This window comes from Enhydra lutris, unplaced genomic scaffold (genome assembly GCF_002288905.1).
Source record: "Enhydra lutris kenyoni isolate GAN:26980312 unplaced genomic scaffold, ASM228890v2 scaffoldscaffold12, whole genome shotgun sequence".
In the NCBI taxonomy this organism is placed as follows: domain Eukaryota; kingdom Metazoa; phylum Chordata; class Mammalia; order Carnivora; family Mustelidae; genus Enhydra; species Enhydra lutris.
The window spans coordinates 6,953,413-6,977,325 of record NW_019154096.1 but is presented as its reverse complement, the minus strand read 5'-3'; the positions used below and the strand labels follow the sequence as shown (position 1 = coordinate 6,977,325).

Below are 23,913 nucleotides of genomic sequence, written 5' to 3'. Positions count from 1 at the left end.
ATCACGCATACACAATGGGCAGCAAGGCCCTGATCACACAAATACACTTAAGAAATGTTCATTCTGTCTTCTCCTTCACCCACCTCAATCCCTCCCCCTCACAGTTGACCACTCAGAGATGGCACTGTGAGGTCAAGCTGCTCCTCAGGTCAGTTCCCTGGTGTCACCCACAGCGAGCCAGCCTTCCCTGAAAGGGAAAAGCCAACAGATCAGCTTTAAGTCATGCCTCAACATAGAGCTTGAAGGTAAGACAGCGTGGGTCAGTAGCAGTGCCTTGATGCTGCCCATCCCATAGATGAAGAAACAAGCGTGCGAATGGCATGAGGTCCCCAGTAGCCTCACACTCTAAAGCGAGCTGCTGGGCCACCCATGTGGGGCAGTGGTTTAGAATCTTTTCTGCTGATTTTAGCTGGTTGCCCTTCTCCGGCAGGTATAAAAGGCTGAATTTGGAGACTGACCGAGAATTTCTATGGCATTCGCTACACATGAGTGCATGAGAAGGGACACAGGATATTTGTTTCTCTCTTTTCTAGTTTCCTAGATTTTCTGTAACAATACACCACCAACTAGGAGGTTGGAGCAACGCATTTCTTATCTCTCAGGTCTGGAGGGTCCAAGTCCAACATCAAGGTGTTGGCGGGGCTGATTCCTCCCCAGGGCTGTGAGGAGAATCTGCTCCATGCTTCTTCCATTCTTCTGGTGATTTGGGGGTAATCTGTTGGCATTCCTTGGCCTGTACATAAATCACACTGATCTCTGCTTTCATATTCACATGAAATTCTCACTGGGAACGTATCTCTGTCCAAATGTCCTCTTTTGCTAAGGACTCCGAGCCATACTGGAGTAGGGCCTCACCCTACTTCCAAATATAGTCATATTCTGAGGAATCAGGTCCAGGACTAGGACATATGTCAAATGTTATCCCCCAACTTCCATGAATTCGGAGGATAACACTTGACCCATAAAATCCTCTCTGAAGCCAAGTGAGAAGGTCTGATTTGTGAGACTCAAAAGATTGTTGCCCTCATCCTGTGTCCTCTGAAGGACTTGGAATGCCTGAGCAATCCTTAGGTGTGTCTGGAGCAGATTCAGCCTGATGACAGAGTGAGCAGCACTGAGATCCTGTTGTCTTTCCACTGACAGTGAGGCACGGGGGAGAGTTTCCAGGGGACAGACTTGGAGCTAGCCTAGGAAGGTCATCTGAAGATCATCTGCGAGGGGATGCCACCAAGGGTCTCGCAGCCGACCAAAGGAGAATGTGCCCTATAACAAGAGCTAGTCAAGGAGGCTCCTAGCCAGAGTGTCTGGAAGGAATCTCAACCAGTGTCCAAAATGGAGAGAGTCAGCTTTGGTTCCCAGCCTTAATTAGAAGGGACCAGTATTCCATGACACTAGAACAAGCCAGTTAAGGCGAACCCTTTCTCCTGATCACACAGAGCAACGGCTAGAGGGGAGCAAAAGCAAGAGGAAGGAAGCCGGACCCGCCGCCTTTTCTCAACGCAACATCTGAGCATGGCAGAGGTCCAAGTCAGGGAAATTTTCAAACTTGAGTGAGTCTAGAATTTTGATATTTCACCCGACAGAAAATTTTAATTTACTAATGTGGGACCATCCTTGTTATTGCGAGAGAACAGAAAGGTAAGTTACCCGTGCCAGGTCTCACCCAGGAGACAGGAACAGCAGGTCCAGAGCACTCATGTGGAGGGGAGGAGTGAAAGAGAAACATGTAGCTTTTAAGGCTGCATCCTATCAGCCCAGCTGGTTCAATCAACTGGGGACCCAGGTGTCATAACGCCCAAAGTGGGACAGCATGTCTGGCAGGGGCTCAGAGCTTACAGTTAGAGAAATAATGTACAGTTTTCGAATCACTTCATCACTCAGGTTCCACTGTTCATCTCAACAGCACCCACGTCATAAGGTTACTATGAATGTCAGATTAAATAGAATCTAGACAACAAGCTTAATAAACATAAGCCAGCTTCATTCCAGGTGTGGGACAAGCATGTATTCCACTGGTGATCCGGACAAGGGAGAAGAAAGGATCTGCTCTCTTTAACACTGGCCTCCTACATCATTAACCATGTCATTGGCTGGAATTTGGGCTTCAGTGGGAAAACTTATGTGATTACTCACAGAGTTAAAGATACACTTAAAAAGTACAAATTTTTATAAGTACTGAATTCTGACCAACACTAATGAAGATCCTGACTTAAATTTAGAAGCACTTCCCTTATGGATCAAGGAAAAGCCATACCCAGTCATACCCAGCAGACACTTCGGCAGCTAAGGACCAATACAGAGGTGCATTGAAGCAATGGAGATGTTGATGTTTTAATACCATCTATTATCCTAATCCATTGAGAATAACAGTGTCCCTTAAACTGGCATGAGGTTTCCACTATTCAAAATATCGTGCTTAAAACATGTAATATTTGCCTGGAGATCTTTGGGAGAACAGAGTCCCTGCCAGTTCTGAGTGTCCTTGGCTAAATTCTAGAGTGAAAATTGTTTTGCGCTAGGCTGCTTTTTGTTTTCCTCAGAATACAACCAGGGGTATCAAAGCTATAAAGAGAGTTTGGTGAGTAGCAGAGGAAAGCTTGGCTGAAATTCAAACCGGAACTGAATTACGAAAAGAAGGGAATTTTGAGAGCCCAGAGGAAAACGCCTAGGTCATACATTATTTTCATTTCTTATCTGTTCTTTATAGGCCATAAAAACAACTCCATTCTCTTGTTACTGGGTAAATTCACAGACATGGTTTCCAGTAAATCAGAAGGCCACAGGTTTCCCCATGTCCTTACAGAAGAGTCACGGAGCACGTGTGAACGGCAAAATGTTCAGGCTGAATTTGTCACATGACAAATTTAGACAAGTGACCTTTTTTTAGTATGCACTGCTTCATACTGGTAGAAAGTGTTTGAACTATTAGGGCATCCCAGATGATCTGGTCTTACTCCCGACTTTGACAAAGTAGCAGCGAGGGCCGACAAATTCACAGTCTCCCTCCATCTTCTGCTTGCACATAGCTTAATGGGACATCAGTATTAGAATGGGATCATGTAGATCCCGGAGTCCTGGGATCAAGCCCCGCATCAGGCTCTCTGCTTGGCGGGGAGCCTGCTTCCTCCTCTCTCTCTGCCTGCTTCTCTGCCTACTTGTGATCTCTGTCAAATAAATAAATAAACAAATAAATAAATAATGGGATCATGTAGCTTCTGCCAAATACCCTTTCCACTTCGTCAGGCTGCCTCACCAGTTCTGGGAATGCATGTTTATGGATACCCATGTTTTAAGTCTTAACTTCTCTGAATTTATTTTGGCATATATGCTAAATCCCATGTTCTACATTGGACCAACTTATACCCCCATATTTGTTATTCAGAGTAAAAGTGAATGAGAATCTTTCTTTTTTCCCAATCAATTTTCTTTTGGGGCAAAGAACATTTTTTTTTTCCAATTGCCCAGGGGCATTTGCTCCTCCTTTATTGTGTTCACTTCTCAAATGCCAGGCAGCTCATCGGGGCTCCCAGTGGGGTTATGTTCCAAGGGCTAGAGAGCGCAGATTGCCTGCTCGATGCTCTCTTTCTAGCTTTTGTAAAATCCCCTCTATCTAGGTGTCCCGAAGGAAGTAGGGAGAGAAGGGAGGACCTTGGAGAGGCAGCCAGAGGAAAGGAGACATTTCTAGACCTGGAAGGAAGGAGAAATCAGCATGTTCCAAAGAACAGCTATACCCTGAAGACAGGATGTGAAAATATGAGAAGTGACTAGGAGGAAAACCCAGACACATGGGGCTGCAGCCACACCCAAGACTCCTGAGCCCTAGAAGTGGCCCAGAAACAGCAGAGCCGCAAGGCCTAAAGACCCCAAGCGAACTTGAGCAAAGGGGATCTCAGCAATGACTACTATAATCTCATCACTGATAACTGGAAGGGCCTTTCCAATGTTTTGGTGATGGTCCACATCCTAGGACCACCGTACAACCCCAAGAAGAGTGTTTTCTACCCATGACAGGATTGAACATCCCAACAGAGGCTCAAGGTCAGACGTGTATTCATTGCATAAAACAAAGACATGTGTTTCTGGTACTGCTGAGCTTGTGGACCAGGATTCAGACCCACTGCACGAACCCGGCTTTTATTCTGAGTTGATAGAAGATCTGCAGGCAATTAGATAAGGAGAAAAAGAAACCATTTTATGTTCTATCTGCTCTGTGAGGTCTGCCAAATATGGTAGAGATGAAAGCCTTTCGACCAAGGCACTTGACTGAGCTGGCAACATTTGTCCTTTTTGGTAAAAGTCAGGATTGTTAACTGAAGTTAGATGTGGGACGGAGAGGCACAGCGAATAAACAAATAGGGCAGTCTCCTAAGTTTGGTAACAAGTTCTAGTAAAAGTCGGATCCGCTGAGAAATGCTCTGAGACCCAAGGGGCTGGGCTGGTTTTTGGTAACTCTGTGAAGGAGGCGTAGTTTGTCACCAGGACCTCATGCCCTGGGATTCTTCTATCCTACTAAATTATCATCAGAAACTTCAATATTGCAGTAACGCGGTCACAATACATTTGCTTTGGACCCTGTTTTCTTCCTTCTATATCAAAATTTCCCTCTTCCTCCACGATCCTATGAAATAATCTGAATCAGCCATGAACTGTATCTGATACCCTCTAGTCTTGATTGAACAGATTAAACTCAGTAAAATGTATATTTTTATAGAGAACATCACTATTTCAACATAGACACACACTTAGGTAAGAATCTCAACAGGAGGTGCCTGGGTGGCTCAGTGGGTTAAGCCTCTGCCTTCGGCTCAGGTCATGATCTCAGGGTCCTGGGATCAAGCCCCGCTTCAGGCTCTCTGCTCAGCAGGGAGCCTGCTTCCCCCTCTCTCTCTATCTCTGCCTGCCTCTGCCTACTTGTGCTCTCTGTCAAATAAATAAAATCTTATAAAAAAAAAAAAAGAAAGAATTTCAACAGGAACAGCCTTGGAGCACAAGAAACAGTTTATTAAAGTGAACACAGGGTCTCATCAACATATCCCACTGGTCATGTTCTTTCTACAAAATGACATTGACATTGCTCTGTCAAGACATGGGATCTAAGGCTTTTGCTTGGTCCCACTGGGGTGATATCCCTTTGGGACACAGCCACTAGGCTGGGAGGAGTGAAGCAGCCACACAGAAGGGTCACATCTGGTCATTCCAGCACCCACCACAGCTGAGGAACCAGTCAGCAACTGGGACCTACTGCCGGACACTTGGGTCAGCAAGTACTCAGATGCTTGCAGCTCCTGGCTGACAGTCAGGGGTTACAGATGAGCTAGAATGCAGATTTGTGACCAAAATAAATGCTGTGGTTATTTTAAGTCATAGAATTTTGAGTGTTGTGGTTTTTTTTTTAAATGCAGCCAAGATCTCTGTAGCGTCATCGAATCTTAATATGCGGGTGATTGTCTTATTTGCTTCTCTGTTTGGATGGCCTTCTTAGGTTAAAAAAATTAAAGAATAAACATTCATGAAGGTTAGGAAAATGATGCAACAGTCCTAACATTCATTTAAGGTTTATTTGCTACCACGGTGGAGCTAGATCTCTTCGCTCTTTGTGAAGACGTTGGGAGAAGGTAAAAGCTTCCCTCCAGAAGGTAGGGTTCTTTAGATTTGAGAATGAAAACTAACTGGTGAACATAGATGTCATTACCCCTGAGGCTGTATATTGAGCACTTCTGACACAGGTAGCTTGTTAATATTAAGGGAAAGTGTGAAATGCTAAGAAATTAATGCCTTGGGGAAAGAGGTATGAATTAAAAGACACTGAAGCAGTGACAGATGCTGACATCTAAAATAACTTCCCAAGTCCACTTCTTAAGTGGGAGTTCTCCTGGATGCTTAAGGTAAGTGGCCCAGGGCCTGGGTACACAAGGCCACGGGATAAATGTGGTGGCCCATGGGACCAGAGGAATAAAACATTTTCACTCTAAAATTAATATCGACATATGATGGATTAGAAAACACAATGGATGAGAATATATTAAGAAAAAAACAAGGATCTTCCAAGAAATTTCTTATTTGAAGGAGAATGCCTTGGTTTATGTCCTAGACCCTGGGTATTTTTTTTTAAATTATCATTACCATTTTGCACGAATTCCTCTACATTTGGCTCATAATTCCAGTTGGCCATCAAACTACATTTGGAAGAATGAACTAAATCTTACAATGAGTTATGCTTTATATTTGGAACCCTGAACATTGACTTCTTTGCCTTCTTTAACTCTGTCTGTGTTCTCTGACTCTTGGAAGAACACTTGTGCAGAAAGGCTGGTTAGGGGATGCCAGCCAGCAAGTAGCAATGAGAAGACAACCCTAAACTGAAAAGCCCGCCCATACAAATAAATTGTTCTCCTTCACTTTGGTTTTATACTTCACAACTACATAGTATTACCTGATACTTCCTGTTCAGTCCCACAAATACTGAGCCATCTTGTAGTCCTAGAACAGCGCTGGATTGAGTGGTTCCTTATGAAATTTAGTATCAAAAACAGTACGGCTAAACTCAATGAACACATCGCTACTGATCCATTTGATAACTTTCTCTACCCCAACCCTTTCTAGACTTCCAGGGTCCCCAGTGTCCTCATGTGAGAAGCCTGCCTTTATGGGGCTAGTTGCTGAAAATCCCATCAACAGAGGCCTTATGACCCCGAGATCATGACCTGAGCTGAAATCAAGAGTCAAACGCTTAACCGACTGAGCCACCCAGGCACCCCAAATTGGGGTTAACTTCTGAGGCACTTTTGGAGGCTTCCAGATTACAGAATCTTTGAGAAAACTGTCAGATTGTCAACAGATGTCTTTGGGTATCAAGAACAGTGCCTGACATAGTAAGTCCTAGAAAAATTATTGAATGGATATATTTTTTAAGAGTATATTTATTTATTTGACAGACAGAGATAACAAGTAGGCAGAGAGGCAGGCAGAGAGAGAGGGAAGCAGGCTCCCTGCTGAGCAGAGAGCCCGATGTGGGGCTCGATCCCAGGACCCTGAGATCATGACCTGAGCCGAAGGCAGAGGCTTAACCCACTGAGCCACCCAGGCGACCCTTGAATGGATATGTTTATTGACAAATATATATATTTTGCATACATGTGTGGTGTACATTCAGACAGACCCAGAGACTTAAATTTACTTTGGCTCTCGTGCATATTATTTTCCATCCCTAGAAAACTCTGAAGAAAAAATCCCCAGCTATTAACCTTGGAAATGATTGCTAATGAAGAGAGGGCAAGAATCCAATCTACAGACAGGGTTTAAGACACTGCTAAAGACATCAAATATAAAACATAACTAGTTATAAGATACTGTTCTCTCTTCTAACATAGAATTATGAGCAAAACATAAAGGGATCTTGCAAGATTGTGATGACTAAATGTAATAGAAATCTCAGTGGTCTGAATGAGGGGACTTCCACTGAAAATTGGGTACAGGGGCTGGGTAAAAGATGACAGAAGAGAAAGAACTATGCCACAACACTGGAATGCAGATCTGGAAAATCACTTATACCCTAAATTTGCTCTAAGATAATCTTTCCCAGGGGATTTTTTCAGAAGACAACAATCCTGTGTGATAGTAAATTTTGCATGGGAAAAGAAAATTTGAGCAGGGGATAGGGTCTGTGGCAAAAATATGGGAAATGCTGATTTTGACAGGATTTTAAAAGTTTCTTGAAAGCAATGTTTTTCAGAATCCTTAAGATCCCAACACACATTGCATATTTCCAGGAAGGGAGTATGACATACAGAGTTTCCAACTGTACCTGCTTTTCAAGGAGTATCCTGTAGGACTAGGTCTTCCCAAACACATTTTGGATAATGCCAGTCTAAATCCAAGAGCAGATTATGAGCAATCAACAGCTAATTTTGAAGGGCACCTGGGTGGCTCAGTCGGTTAAGTGTCTAACTCCTGATTTCAGTTCAGATCATGATCTTAGGGTCCTGAGATCGAGCCCTGCATCAGGTTCCACACTCAACAGGGAGTCTGCTTGAGATTCTCTCTCTCTACTTCTCCCTCTGCACCTCTCCTCCACTTGTGTGCGCTTGCTCACACACTCTCTCTCTCTCTCTCTTTCAAAATAAATCAATAAATGTCAAAAAAAGACCCAGTTAATCTTGAAATTATAATTTTGGGAAGTAATGATGGTCTTACTGGTCTCCCTGATTCTTGATGCTATAGAAAACATGGCTAGATTATATCAGTTAAAAGGCACATCTCCTTTCACTGATAGGACATTGAAAAATAGGAAATAATGAATGCACCCCCTTGAGAGCCCATGCATGAGTGAGACAAAAGACAGAAAGCCTGTGAACTAAGAGAAAAGAAGTAATATCACTGCAAGAAAACCTTTCAGATTGTATCGCCAGTTGAAGAATAAAGAACTAATGTTGCTCTAATGCAGAGAAATGACATAACAGGCACAGGGGCTCCTAGAGACCTATTCCCTTCCTTGAATACTAGGAAGTATTGGATAAATTATCAATAATTGCATGTTCCTTAAGTGGGGTCCCCAGCCCCACAAGGCTCCTCAATGTTCACAAACTGATTTTCTTAAAGCCAGTCTATCTTTGGTTTTATAGACAAGTGACCTAACTTCACAGACATAATTAATACATGACATGAGTAATGGTTATTTACTTATAACTTACCAAATGAATCATTAAGGTTACTAGGACTAAGTATTAATGAATCAAAATTAGTGCATTATTAGAGCTTAGTAACTTTTCTCATTCAATATTTTACCAAGAAATTCACCGCTCAATGCTTGGCAACTTTGGAGCATTAACATACATGTGCAACATGCAGATACTTGGAATTTCAATGATTTTCTGCAAGGCAGAACTGCAAATGCTGCCTTGACTTTGCCATGGTTTCCAAATGCTCCTGTTCTTTTTAATATAAATTACACCATCATGGTGCATTTCTTTTGTGATGGGTTGTTTGGGTAAGCCTACAATGATGACTATACATGACTATAACTACACATTAAGCCATAATTTTCAAAATATTAGTTTCTAAGGTATGTATAAAATGATTTTCAAACATGGATCATCTTTAATCCTATTGCTATTACAAATCTACAAAAATACCTATCACTCAACCCACCCATTCAATTTTCATGGCCATAGCACTTCATTGGTGATGAGCAGCCTATGAATTCATGCCACCTAAATGATCTGCAGTATAATATATAGATTAGCAGGTTAAAATTTACAGAATTATTTTTATAGTTTTAGCCCATTTTTTATTACCCAAAAATCATGAATACAAGTATATACTGCAATCTATTATTTCATCCTTTTCCAATTCCTTAATAGCATTATACTCTTCTTCCACTAGAAAGGGAGACCATTTCGGGGAGGAGCTGTAAATGGGCTGATTTTTTTTTTAATCTTTTTTAGTTTTTTGATAATCACAGTGTTGAAACATTGAATGGAAATTGTTAGTCTGGATTTCATTCTGACTTCTTATTAGAGCACAAAAAGTGAAACAAACTTTAGAATTACATAAACTTTTACCATTGTAGGGTTTATAATGACAAGCAACATAAGATTCCAGACTACTAATTCTCAGTATTTTCACCATCAAGGCTAATATTCACTCAAGAAACCCATTATTGAGTGTTCTGTCCTATAAAATGTATTCTTTTCTTTAAGATTTTCATTTATCTATTTAACAGAGAGAGATAGAAATCACAAGTAGGCTAAGGCAGGCAAAGAGAGAGGGGAAAGCAGGCTCCCTGCTGAGTAGAGAGGCGATACAGGGCTCAATCCCAGGACCCTGAGATCATGACCTGAGCCAAAGGCAGATACTTACCCACCTAAGCCACCCAGGCACCCCCGAAATGTATTCTTAAGTAAAAGTTTATTTTCTCATTTCTTTATTTCATAATCAAATAAACATGTAATTACTGGAGTTTCTGATGTGCATGAGAAAACTAGCAGAACACAATGAGTTGGTTTGAATCCCAGTCCAATGATTTAGTAAGCCTCTATATTTAGTCAATTTATGATCCTAACACACACTGTATACAAATTTAAAACATTAAATCTTTCTCGTAGATTCCTGTTCTCTAAAGACCAAAGGAATACCAGAGTGGAAAGAATTGCCCTAAATGTTTGCAAAATCTATAAAAAACATAATTATAGAAAAAGTCAGGCATGATACCATTCTCAGTGCTTCATGGACTGGAACACACTGGTCTGGGAATCAGAAGACCCAAGTTCACCCCTCTGCTTCAGTGTCCTTACCAACAAACCAATGACTAAGCTCAAGGCAGCACAGAAGACTGTTTAAGAGCGTGGCCACCAGACAAAGAATTCCTGAATTTGAACCCTAACTCCACAAAATCACTTAACCTCATCAGAGCCATTGTAATCAAATTGTTGATAAATACAAACCTTAAGAGCAGACAGAGAAAAAGAAGACATACTATACACCAAGGAACAAATATAAAAATTATCACAGACTTTGTGTTAAAAAACAATGCAAGCCAGAAGACAGTGCAATAATAGCCAACATAGAATTCTATATCCAGCAAAACTATCCTTCAAAACGAAGGGGAAATAAAGACATAGTTCTCATTTTAAAAGGTAAATAATAATAACATCTACCTCCTAGAATTGTTATGGGTATTAAATTATTTAATACGTAAAATACTCCAGACAATGCCTGGCAGATAATTAGGATTATGGTTATATATTAGAAATAAAATTCATACTAAAATAAGCTTTTCCAACACTTTCATTTAATCTGGTGATGTAATAATGGTGATTTAAAATGACATATTTCTAGGGTGCCTGGGGGGCTCAGTCAGTTAAGCATCTGCCTTCAACCCAGGTCATGATCCCAGGGGCCTGGGATAGAGCCCTTAGTTGGGCTCTGAGCAGGAAACCTGCTTCTCCATCTCCCTTTGCCCCTTTCCTCTGCTCATGCTCTCTCTCTCTCTCTCTCTCTCTCTCTCTCAAATAAATCTTGAAAAAAAAATAAATAAAATGACTTATTTCCCAATAAAATAAAAAGCATGAGATTAATAGACCCCCCAAGAAGAAAGAGCAATAAGGACAACTGTTTGTTTTATAAGTAGATCATATCAATAATATGACTCTCTTAGTCAATTTGGGCTGCCACAACAAAGTACCATAGACTAGGAACCTACCCACAGCAGGAACTTATTTCTCCAGAGCTCTGGAGGCCAGCAGTCTAAGATCAGAGTACTGGCATGGTTAGGTTGTGATGAGAGCCCTCTTCTAGGCTACAGATCGTCAATCAATCTCATTGTGAGGAACACGGCAGAAGGAGAATCACCTAGCTCTTTGATCTCTTCTAAGGACATTAATCCTATTCAAGAGTGCTCCTCCCTCCTGACTTAATTACCTCCCAAAGCTCCCCCTTCTAACACCAGCATACTGGGGGTTAGGATTTCAACAGAGGAATTCTGAAGAGACACAAACATTTAATCTATAACTATGCCTATTCAACTAGAAGGCAAACTCACAGTTTGAAACTGTCTTAGCATAATGCTTTGTTCTCAGTGACCTAAGAATATCTCATACTCTCAAGTCACAAAGTCTTAATTATTTCATTTTCTCATTCAGTCAGTGGTTATTGGAAATCTATGTGGCAAATATTCTAACCGGTTTGGGGATTCCATGAAAGCCCAGACATGACACATCTCCTCGGGTTGTTTGGAGGACAGACTGCAAGAGACAGACTTGCAAACAGGCAGACACAATAACAAAGCCCAACCACTGAGACACGGGTAAGTGCTGGATACCGTGGGAGCACTGGCGAGACAGCTGACCCAGTGTTTAGACATCAAGGAAGGCTTTTTCAAGGAGATGCCCTTCAACAGTGTCCTAAGCAACAAAAAGAAGGATTTAGTTGGGATTGAGTAGAGGCTCAAGGATTTAAGTTATGGGATGTTGTTGTAGGATTTTGGGCAAGTCATCTGATCAGTCTGAGTGTTTGTTAGTTTCTTAGTGTCAAAACAGAGATATTATGTTCTTCGCCAAACTGTGGTTCAAATTAATGAAATGAAGGAGATAAAAATTGTCTTACAAACTGTAAAGCCTTGGTGGCACCTGGGCGGCTCAGATGGTAAGCACCTAACTCCTCATTTCCGCTCAGGTCATATTCTCAGGGTCTCGAGGTCAAGTCCCTTGTCTAGCTCTGCACTCAGAACAGAGTCTGCTTGAGATTCTCTCTCTCTCCCTCTTCCTCTGTCGCCCCCACCCCCAACTCTTTCTCTCTCTCTCTCTCAAATAAATAAATAAATCTTAGGGAAAAACCTGTAAAGCCCTGTATGGGGTTAACACACAAATACAGGCAAAAGGTGTCACCCACTGGCTTCTGAGTGGCTTTATGAAATAGTGATATGCAGAAAGAGTAGAGAAGCAACATCCCCTTTCCCACTTACTGTAGAAGCCTGAAATGAATCTTGAGCCATCCATTCGAGCCTAAAATATGCACCACCTTTCTGCCAGCAAATATAGCCATTTTTACTCAATCCTGATAACAAAGACTTAGTAATAATGACATAGACAAAAACAAAACAAAACAGAAAAACAAGGCAGAGCCACTGGCGGAAAAGGACAGAGAATATAAGTTTCAAAACTTGCAGATAAAACAGAGCTGGCAGACCATTTAATACAGTATAAGCGGATAATGCTTTAACGCTTGGCTAAAAATGAAAGAGAGATGGCTCATTCATTGCTGAACCTACATCCCTGTCCACTTGCCAAATGCAGCACACACAATAAAAGCTGTATATTACATGTTTGTTGAATTGCAACTGATTACTTTCCGGAAGCCTGATGTCCTGTACCTACACATGTGGAAACACCCAACACCTAAATGATGACTCCCTATAGAGGCTTTCCTGGTGCCCCGTGGCTGCTAGGGCTAAGGCGCTCTTTCCCAGTAGATTCCTGACCTCCTCCCCAGGGTGTTTCTGTCATAACCTTTACACAGCCGATAAAAGCTCTCTTTAGTGGGCTTTCTCCACCCATTTCCGTGAGCTCCTCACCAACTGTATCTAGACGCGTTTTGTTCCCCCAGGACTTAGCACCTGGTATATTACAGACACTCATTTAAATATACACTGAGTGATACTAACCCAAAGTAGAACTCAAACTGGGGAAATAAGGAATGGTTGCTTGTCTTTAGAAGGGGAGTCTGGGGAAGTGAGCGGCTGTTCCTAACCTACAAATGGAATGGAAAAGCTAGCAAAAAACTGAAACGCTTGATACACACAGACTTAAAAAATAGCACCATCTCTTGAATGTCGCAGGTATTAAATAAATATTTGATGAAGATACAGAGAGAAACAATGCTTAGTAATTGTAATCCAGAATGCTTGCAAGAGCCTGGGAAAGCAGTTTCACTGCAATCTGGACATTCTTGCCCAATTAAGTCAAGTCATTATTGCACTCAGAAACTTTTTCAACGAGGATTGCAGTGAAAACGTTTGCTCATTTAGAAGGAAATTTTATTTAGCCAGAAGACGTTGTTTCAGAGCAGTAGGGGTGTGGTCGTTCTGCGGGGTTACTTAGAAAAAATTTTTCAGTGTATTCAACATCCATGATGGGAAATGATTCAAGTTCCTATCATGCAGCAGTAATCAAACACACTTCTGTAGTGAGAATTAAAAACATCAGCCTCACCCTATGTCACTTGAAAAATAGGAAGACCAAGAGCGAAACATGTCAACTGAGTCTCTGTGCTTTGTTTCTCTTTAGCCCATCTAAGTATCAGCTCTCTCCATCCCTCGCCTCATCTCCACAGCCCTTGGTCACATGCACAGGGGACCACAAAGGGACCAGTGTTCCTGCGTGTGCAGCTTCATCACTGCTAGGGAGTGCAAATGAGACTTGGAGCCTTAAAAAAATGTTTTCAAGATAATTTTTTCCTACAAAAGCCCTACTACTTACAGCTGGGATCTGATTACTGTCACTCCTCTTTATCCCCACTTCAAGCAGACAACTGATTCATAAAAATAAAGATAACGTCGAGGCACCTGGGTGGCTCAGTGAGTTAAAGTCTCTGCCTTCGGCTCAGGTCATGGTCCCAGGGTCCTGGGATCGAGCCCTATGTCGGGCTTTCTTCTTGGCAGGGAGCCCGCTTCCCCCTCCCCACCCCCCGCCTCTCTGCCTACTTGTGATCTCTGTCTGTCAAATAAATAAAATCTTTAAACAAACAAACAAAAAAGATAATGCCATCTCACATCAGCTGATATAAGAAACGGATGGTGCCCTTTGTGGCATCTCAAAAGCTAAAGTAGAGAATGCAATGTGATACCACCTGACACCAGCTAGAATGGCAAAAATTAACAAGGCAGGAAACAACCAATGTTGGCAAGGATATGGAGAAAGGGGAATCCTCTTACACTGTTGGTAGCAATGCAAGCTGGTGCAGCCACTCTGGAAAATAGTGTGGAGTTTCCTCAAGATGTTAAAAATAGAACTACCCTATGACCCAGCAATTGCGCTACTGGGTATTCACCCCAAAGATACAGACATAGTGGAAAGAAGGGCCACCTGAACCCCAATGTTCATAACAGCAATGTCCACAATAGCCAAACTGTGGAAGGAGCCGAGATGCCCTTCAAAAGAATTCATGAAGATGTGGTCCATGTATACAACGGAATATTACTCAGCCATCAAAAAGGATGAATAACCACCATTTGCATCGACATGGATGGGACTGGAGGGGATTATGTTGAGTGAAATAAGCCAAGCAGATAAAGTCAATTATCATATGGTTTCACTCATGTGTGGAACAGAAGCAATAGCACAGAGGACCACAGGAGAAGGGAGGGAAAACTGAAGTGGGAGGAAGTCAGAGAGGGAGATGAACCATGAGAGACTATGGACCCCGGGAAGCAAACTGAGGGTCTCAGAAGGGAAGGGCTGGGGGGCGGGTGATAGGTATTAAGGAAGGGCATGTGTTGTCAGGAGCACTGGGCGTTATACATAACTAATGAGTCACTGAACACTACATCAAAAACTAATGATGTACTATACACAGCAGTTAACTGAACATAATAATAAAAAAAGAAGAAGAAGTGAATGGCTGCATCCAGCAGTGGCTCCCATAAGGCAATGACACCTTCTTCTATCAATGGCGATCAGTAAACCTAAAGTCGGGGTGTGCTTCTATTGGAGAGTGCCATCGGGGATGTAAAAGCAGAACCAGAAGCAAGAGGGAGAGAAGATGTGATACAGGCAAGACAAAGCCTTACAGAAACCTGATGGGCACTCTTCTGGCCATGGTCACAGTCAAAAGGTATTATGGCTTTCATTCTCCCATAGCTTTCAAAAATGTCTAAAATTTCCTTTTTATTCCTAAAGGACCCAGACACTTTTTTCCTAAAAATTAGATTATTCCTGCATATTACCGAGTGGTGTTGTTGTTGTTTTTTAACCTGGGAAACAGGTTAGAGCCATTGACCAAGATGGTGTAAGACCAAGACCACTCGAAGGGGGGATGGGGGGGGACTCTCCCCAGTGTGGCCAAGTGGCTCAGACCTTCTAGAGGGATACCTTGGACAAAACCAAACTCTATCCTTTTATTATTTAACATATTCTGTTGTGGACATCACATTCAACTTTATGAGGAGCAATCACACCTGTTTTCTTACTCAGTTCACCATATTGGTCTCATTTAGAAGTTTTATATAAGGGTCTGAACTTTAAAGCTCTTCAGTGACTTCATCCTCTTAGGATAAAACCCACATCCGTGGCACGGTCCGCAGGCCCGGTGGTGGTGAGAGCAGCAAATTCTAGCATGCAAGCGTCACGGCAAGCTCTGTTCTAAGCATTCCCATACATCAGCTCATCGACCTCACAATTACACACAGATGTGTGCTCTCCCATTTTGCAGATGGAATGATAAGGAAAGAGAAAGCAGTGTAACTTGAATCCAGGCTCTCTGGCTCCTTGGTCTGTGTTCTTATCTCTAAGCCCTATGTCTCCTGACATGAACTGGGCCCTCTCTATTTCTGAAAACTCAACGCATGCCACACTCGCTGCAGCCCATTATAGTCCAGCTACGTGGCCCTGCTTTCTGGGCCTCAAAGGCGTCCATGACTTTCTCCGTACTAGTCCTTTGCACATGCCCTTCCTTCTGTCTAAAATGCTTTTCCCACTGCTGGAACAACTGGCTCTTCCTTCTTTAGGTCCCCATTTAAATGCCATGTCACAGGAGCTTCATCTCTGACCACCTTACCTAAAGTAGACCTTCCTTCTCCTTCTTATTTTCTGTTCAAGTACCTTTATTATCTTCCTAGCATTCATCACCATTCGAAATTTTACTTTTTAAGTTGGTCCCTTACTTTTTTTAAGTTGGTCCCCTGAGTTATTGCTTGCTTTTATTTCTAGACTAAAGGCTACAGAGCACTGGGGCTGCTCTTCTCTCAGCACCTGGAACAATGACTGGCACAAAGTAGGCTCTGGATAAATTACTACTTGCTGAATGAAAAAAGGAATGAATGATATTTTAAAATTTTTTAAAATGTGTGTTTTAATTCTGAACACCGGGGGTACCTTCTCAGCCCCTCACTGACTGTGCACACACAGATGACCGTGCACACACACACACAGATGGCCTTGGAAAGGACATGGTGCATTGCCTGGTAGTGGAAGTAAATGTCAATTACAGAGTGAATGACTGCATAGTATGGAGGATGAGGGATGTAGGGAGCATCGTGGAAGTATGGAATGGATAAATAAACATCTGTCACTCCCAGAGTAATCTGCAACCTTAAAAATGATTCTACTTTTTCAAGGCCAGTTGTGGACAAACTTCTCCTTAAATAACACCACACATTCCCATACTACTTCCAAAGTAGCTCAATCTAGAGCCACCAGAAAGTTCTATCAGAAAGATCACTCATGGGGCACCTGGGTGGCTCAGTGGGTTAAAGCCTCTGCCTTCAGCTCAGGTCGTGATCTCAGGGTCCTGGGATCGAGCCCTACATGGGGCTCTCTGCTCCGCAGGGAGCCTGCTTCCTCCTCTCTCTCTGCCTGCCTCTCTGCCTACTTGTGATCTCTCTCTGTCAAATAAATAAAATCTTAAAAAAAAAAAAAAAAAAGGAAAGAAAGATTACTCATACCCTGAGCAGGAAACCACCACTCTGTCACTTCATTCTACCAGCTGAAACCATGCAGAATCCATGAACTACCTTTGCTCCAACACACAAATAACTGTCCTTGCTCAAGTTCCTGGAATAGAGCCCAACGCTCCTGGTGGGAATAAACAGTATGAGAACAGCACAACTTCCTTCAGCTTCCTCACTGATTCTACTCTTCTGAAGTGGCTACAAATTTTCTTTTATTTAATGAAATAGGGTAAAAATAAAAGAAAATAAGAAAAAACTAAGTAAGATGCTCATGGATTTATGTACCTGAACATTTGGTTGATCCATGAATCGCATACAGACAGTCCCTCATCTTTTCACAAATGCTCCCACGAGGTCACTTCTAATCATGAAATTTATTTCATGGTTCCTTCAGGGGGACAATGTTCCCATTAATTCCCCATTAAACCTCTTTTTTTTTCAGTTCAGTGTTCTCAATTGAGGGTGCCTATGCCCCCAGGAGACAATGGCAGTGTCTGCAGACACCTGTAGTTGTTAGGACTGGAGTTGGGGTTGGGGGGGTCTACTGGCATCCAGTAGAGGTTCCATTGCTGCCAAACATTCCACAGTGCACAGGACGGCACCACCTCCCACACCCCCACGCACAAGACAATGCATTATCCCACCCAAAATACCCAGGGTTCCAAGGTGATAAGGACTTCTCTATCCAGTGATTCTCAGTGGGGGCAGTACTGCCCCCTTGTGGGAGCTTTGGGAATTTGGGGTGCCTTTCCATCATCTTGTCCTGCAACCCACAGAATACTCCACATTGAAGAATTATTCTACAACCCATGGAACTTTAAAATCTCTCACTGGCCATTCATGCATAAGAAAAACCTGTAAATAATCATCTAATCCTAGAACCTAAATCTCTTTTACATGTAAATGAAAAATTTTTTGCATAGTTTTAAATGACATCAAGTTTGCTAGTAATGCAACTATCATGTGAATTAAGGGAAAAGGATACTTTATTTTGCTAGAAATTTCACAGAGAGTTGTTCACCATTTTAGAAAACTAAGTCACTTGACAGAAATACAGAAATAGTGGCATTGGGGTGACCAATATGACACACCAAGACTAAGATATGTTTTCAGTTGTTCCCTGACGTGATTTTAGGAAAAGGAGCAAGCACTTCCCATCTTCAGTTCAATGTTCTACCCAGTCCTTTTCCTGTAGCCATTTCCAGCCTGGGCATCACAAGCACTTACTAAACCACATACTATTTGATTACACATTATTTTATGTTGTTTCTTTTTTGGAATATCGTTAGGGTACTAGGTACACATCCACACATTTTTGTGTGTGTGCAGATGGGTTATATTATCTATGCATTTCATTTCAAAACAGCCTGGGAACATTTGGCATGAAAAGGAGAACATTGGGTGTATTAGGATTATAAACCACTGCTCTTACCCATCAAAGTCTTCTGGGATCTTGATTCTCTTTTCCAATAAAATTACCAACCCTTGCAGCATCTTGCCCTCTGCAAATCTGATTATGATGCCATTGATATCCTCACGCAGGTAACTGATAAATACTTTTAATAGAAAGCCAATGACTGATGTTGGGTAGTGGAATTCACTTTTCTGTACTTCTTCCACAGAATTCCACATCTACCCTTTCAACTACCTTTACACAACTTAGTACAAAAGATAGCCCTGGAAAATTTCAATAAAACAGGGGCCGATCACCTCTTCCAATGGGTGGGACCCTTGGCTGACCCCTCTTCCCACTACTAAAGGCACTTGGATATTTCCAGGAAAGTTTCTATGAAATTAAATGGTCATTTGAATTATTGAGCTCATCCAGCACTGAGAAAAACTTGCTTAAAAAAGAATAAGTCAGGGGGTTCTTGGTGGACTCAGTGGTTATGTGTCCAACTGTTGATTTTGGCTCAGATCATGATCTCATGGGTCATGAGATCAAGCCTTGTGTCAGGCTCTGTGCTCAGCATAGAGTCTGCTTGAGATTCTCTCTCTCCCTCTCCCTCTGCCCCTCTCCTCACTCTCTCTCTCTCCAAATAAATAAATAAAATCTTCTAAAATAAATAAATAAACAAATAAATAATCAGATGGCAGATGGACTGGAAGCAAACGAAACAAAGGCATATACGACGTTGAGAAGAACGGAGGACAGATACTTCTGTCTGGGTAGCGTAAGTGTTCAGAGAGATTTTTCTCTCAAAAAGGCCTTCATGAGTCCATATTGAATAGTACATCATTAAATATTCAATATCACCAAGAAACCCCAAATCATGCCCAGGAATCTGGATTCCTTAAAGCATCTTGGAGGAAGAGTGGTTGAGCATTAAATATATTCCAACAAAAATATACCTGTATTACCATAAAATTTAAAATTATGTTTTCAAATGATACCTGAACTTCTTTTATTACATTGCTTATTTTATATAAAACCAAATCAATAAAAAATAAAAAAAATTTTAAAAGACCAAATCACCAATAAGACTAGCTAATTTGCTCTGTCTCTTGAGCTGTTCTTAAACGTCTAAGAGGGAGTTTAAATTCTTAGTGGTAGAAATACAATTCCTATTATAGGCCACATTAACGAAAAGCAGTTAGGTTACAAAGTATATGTGTGTGTACTTCAGCTTGGGGTAAAAGTGGGAGAACTACTTAAATCTGACTTTTAAATATATAAAATAATGCCAACTTAAAAAGTTTTTTTTTTCCCAAACATAACTGTTGTTTTAAGATGCGTAATTTTGACTGAAACATTTACAGCGTTTCAAAATTAGTTTGCATTTTGACACTGCTTAGATAAATGTGCCAAAGAAAACTTGTCTTTACCGTAATTAAGCATATCTGAGGTTTATTCTACTTGTTCTTTGTAACCCTAGGGAAACAATTTACCAAAATTATAGAGAAGTAAAGTGTTGAAATGACAGCATGAAAGTTTCTGTCCCCCTAAAATTACAGGTAGGAAAACTACAGTCTACAGAAATGAAAATCACTGGTTGCCTCTCATTTTAAGCCCAATTTTGGTTCCCCGTAAATCTTCATAAAACCCATACTGTGCTAACAAGAGAGCCATAAGCCACCAGAGATCCATGACATTTCCTGGAACCATGAGAGACTAATACTTTCATCTGAACCAAAGGACTATCAATCACTGGGTCTTGTGAAAAATAAGAGAAGGGGCAGGGGGAGGAGAGGAGACAGAAATGGCAGGGTGTCGACAAAGCCTCTGTGAAACCCGCATCATTACCTAGGAATGCCCTTCATCCCTCGTCTCATCTAAAACCTCTTTCCCACAGGGCTCAGCAAACTGCAGAAGTCCCAGCTTTATATCCTGGCCTTAAAGGAGACATTTTTAAAAACAGATGGTATACTGTGCTGGGTTGACTATTCCCCCCTCCCCCACCCCCGCCACCAAAACTCATGTCCATGCAGAACCTCTGAACATGACCTTAGCTGGAAATCAGGTCTTGGCAGATGTAATTAAGCAGGGTTGTCCTGGGTAAGGGTGGCCTGTACAGCTATTGTCCTGGAGAGAAGAGGGGAATCTGGACACAGACACACACAGAGGGGAGACAGCCAAGTGAGCAAAGGCAGAGACCAGAGGGACACGCCTGCAGGCCAAGGAATACCCAAGATTGCAGCCAGCTACCAGAGGGGAGGAAGGCACAGGAAGCATCCTCCCTCAGCGTTTTCAGGGACAGCATCGCCCTGCCGACTTTGGAATCCCACCTCCGGTCTTCAAAACCATGAGAGAACAAATTTCTATTGTGTTGGGCCGACCAGTCTGTGGTGACTTGTTACAGCAGCCCATGGGAACCAGGATTCGCCTACAGAGATGGTTCTCCAGGAAGGTCTGGAAAATGTCCTGGTCCCCAACTTCCCAAACCGATGAAGTCGGAACCTGTTGAGACAGAGCCCGGGAGTCTCCTAGCTAGAGGTTTATGCTAGAGGTCTGCACGTTCTTTGGTTGAAGGGTCCCTGGGTGTTGGAATGGTCAGAATGGCCCAAGGTCTCCATGGGGCCATTTTCCTTTATACTTACTCCTCCTTGTGCACCTGCTGTGGATAGAGCTAATACACGGCTGGAGCCAAAGAGCCAGACAGTCCTGGGCCAGCAAGCTTCCGAAGAAACCACTTCATGCGTTTGGATGAGTCTCCCCATGCACGCAGAGCCCACGAGGAAACATGGCGTCGCTGAGAAGAGCAGATGGGGTCATGCCAATGAAGGGCGTTGCACACGAGAAGCTCTTACCAAAGCTGGATGAGCACTTCTCACTTCCCCATTTTATCTGAACTGAAGATCTTTCTGGGCCAAATTAGTCATTTGGGGACAAATTTGACTTGTCCCCGGAACACTACCCCTAAAACCACAAAGGCCATGGGAATCACTTCCTGCAAGCTTACCCCCAGTCTTCTTCATCAGTTGAGGTGGGGGCCTTCTTCTCTCCATTGTGCAGACAGGAAGCTGAAGTTCAAGGAGGTGAAGCAACATGACCAAGATATTAGGGGCTTTAAACTCAAGTGCAGCCTCCCCTCTCAGCCCGTACAACGCAGAGCCGTGTGGACTTACTGTCTAGAAGGGGAAAGAACACCAGAACGTCTCCTCCTGGCTCAGATCATGGCTCAGGTAAGGAGTTGATCTTACAACGTAACCCATGTTCATGCATCGTGAACATGTTTGTTTGCATTCGTGTGTTTGACTGTCCTTTATCTGTGTAAAAAACGTGTATGGGGAAAAAAGGAAAAGAGGAAGGCACCGGCCAGAGAAAACCTTGGCCGATCCTCGGCCACATAAGAATGAGCGGCTTCAGCTCACGTCAGATACACAGCCTCTGGCCCCTCCCCAGACCTGCCCAATCAGAAAGTGCATTTTAGGAAGAGTTCCCGGGGATTACGATGCAGCTCAGAATCTGAGACGCCCCCGGGTTATCCACGCAGAGAGCCGGTAACTGTGGGGGGCCCATAACACAGCCAAAGCTAGTCCAAGAGCCTCAGGTTTCTGATAGGATGGGGTGGAGAGGAGGGCGTGAGGTTTGTAGAAAGAGAGCCGAGACGACACCATGAATGAAAAAGAAGCCCTAAATATAGCCTGTCAGAGTGCCATCTGCGATTCGGGAAATGACTCCGAAAATTGGGTCAGAGCTATTCTAACCAGCAGAATGAAAAACCAAGTTTGGAGTTAGAAGTCAGGGAAGACGCTGAATGGGTCTGGAGTCAAAAGTCATTATATACTTGGTGAATGAACTCAGGAAACGTGAATAATAACAATGGGACCTAACACTTACCAAATGGCCGGACGAGGCACAAACTGGACCATTACTACGTGCCCGAGCTCACTGACTGCTTTCCACAAGCCTGATGAGATCTGTGGCTGTGGAGGGCACTGAGGGTGGGATCCCTACCGCATGCCGGTGGGGAAGATCCCAGCTTGAGGTCTCCTGCGTACTTCAGGCACCTTCTCACACCGCAATAAAATCTGGAATAGTATGTGTCTCCACTGCCAAGTTCCGATAGAGTCCCTATATCAGCCTGTAACTTGCAAACGGGCACTGGGAACACAGCAATGTACAAGCTTCGTGTCGATGGGGGGAGACAGACACACACAGGGAGGCTCAGCGAAGGCACTTGGACCCTCCGGGCTTCGGGCTAGTCAGGTCAAGCCTACTGTTTTGCTACAGCAGCTACAAAAGTTCCCCACCCAAGTCTCCAGCCCCACAGCTCCACTGATTAGGGAAAGTTATCACTCGGAAGCAGTGAACAAGGATGAGTGACAAGAGCAGGACAGACAGGGCCCTGAGGAAGGAGCTTCCGGCTGAGGAAGTATGACAGCTGTCACTAACCCCTGGCGTGGGGCTGCTCCCGCTGGGTGGGACCTCCACTCTGAGAAGCTCCCCTGAGCATCCAGTCTCTCCCAGAGCCTGAGAGAGCTGGTGCACTCACTTGTGTCCCCGCCATCTCTTCAGCCCTCACAGGCAGTCCCCAGCCGTGATTCATCCCAACCCACGACCTGGAAGAAACTTACACAACGGGCTTCCAGTCGGCAGGATGCCACCCTGGGCACACTCAGCACGCCTTTGATCTACAGATCATCTGTGTACATTTTACATTTTTTCTGAAAACGTAGAAACAACATTCTGCCCATCTGCTTTCCACTTGTGTCTTGGTTCATAAAAGTCTAGTTTCCTGCCTTTCACTCGTCACTGTGGGTCTTCCGGATGGTGTAAGGAGGGCTTCGACGGCGAACAGGAGACATGGGTGGTACCATCCCGGACAAGCATCACGGCTTGGGCAAATCACATCTCTCTGAACCTCTACATGTCTGCTCGGTTCCTTTGCCATTAATGTTTTGTTAATCAGAGGGGATGGACAAAGTTATCTCCTAAAATCCTTTCTAGGCCCGAGGTTCTGTAATTGCTAATACCAGAACTGAAGTTTTTAAAAATCCCTACAACCTGTTAGCCTTGCATTGGCACACACTGGCTAGCAAGTTTACCTAACACTTTGCACTTGCCTTTGGTCCTGTTACTCCACAAACAGGTATGGAGTATCTCCTATCTACGGAGCCTGTGGGGAGAAGCATCATTAGCCCTGTCTTACAGACATGGAAACCAAAACTCAGAGAGAGAAGTCATTCACTAAAAATCACCAGGCCAGTGTGAAGGAGAACCAGAGTTCTATCCTGGGTCCATGACTCCAAAGCCCCCTGTTTAATTATCATGACACGTCCTGGGATCATTTCTCTGTAAGATGGAGCTA

At 43.0% G+C, this 23,913-nt stretch overlaps 1 protein-coding gene across 1 annotated transcript in view; it reads right to left on the bottom strand.

Annotated features, from left to right (window-relative positions):
- The window catches only part of LOC111145213 (protein kinase, cGMP-dependent, type I), a 1,255,864-nt gene that overhangs the window by 1,218,574 nt on the left and 13,377 nt on the right, over positions 1 to 23,913 (bottom strand). The window lies entirely within an intron of this gene.